We start from the raw sequence: 1,069 nt of genomic DNA on the forward strand, positions 1-1,069 counted from the left end.
TGCCGGTTCTCCAGGGGAGGCCGACGTGACTGCACGGCTGACCATGGGTCTGCTTCGTTGCATGGTGGGCAGCAGGGGGTGGGGGGGATAGAGAATAAATTATGATTTCATCAGCTTAGGAAAGAAATCTTTCAAAACACGGGGTTCACGAGGAGTAAAATAATAAAAGCAGTCTTTGGCACTTGGGGGAAGGGAGGAGAAAGCGGGGAAAGAGAGGAGGGAAGGAGAATTAGCTCATGTATTGATCACTTCCCAATACCAAGAGCTATGCTAACCGTCATACATAATCTCACTATCCCCACGGCCACCCGGGGAGTGGCGCTGCGGCTCATTCATTCATTCACTCACTCACTCACTCACTCACTCACCAGCTGTTTCTGAGCGCCTGGCGGGGCTGCCCTCAGCACTGGGAGTGCAGCCAAAACAAACCGAGACCCTGCCCTCACGGAGCTTTCATAGCAAGTGGGCACAGCACACCTATGTTTAAGTACGTACACACACATACACTTCAACAGATACAAGTTTATGCATGTGCGTGTGTGTGTGCACGTAGTGTATTCAGGGGTCCTCAACCGAGGGTGATTCTGCCCCCTAGAGGACATTGTTACTGTGGTGACTCTATTTATTGTTATGACGGGGAGGTGCTCCTGGCCGGGGACCGTGTTAACCATCCACCACGCACAGGACGACCTCCCAGGCAGAGCAGGATCCAGCCCCAAATGTCATGCTTCTGAAGTTGAGAAACTCTATACACACATTCTCACACACACTCACACACACACTCACACACACACATTCACACACACTCACACACACACATATACGCACACACATTCACACACACACATTCATACACACACACATTCACACACACGCACATTCATACACACACACTCACACACGCATTCACACACACTCAGATACATACTCTCACACACACAATCCTCACACACTCACACATGCACATTCACACACTCACACACACACACACACACACTCACACACATACTCACACAGACTTACATACACCCACTCACACACACTCACACACATACTCACACAAACTCAC

This window comes from Myotis davidii, unplaced genomic scaffold (genome assembly GCF_000327345.1).
Source record: "Myotis davidii unplaced genomic scaffold, ASM32734v1 scaffold299, whole genome shotgun sequence".
Classification (NCBI taxonomy): Eukaryota; Metazoa; Chordata; class Mammalia; order Chiroptera; family Vespertilionidae; genus Myotis; species Myotis davidii.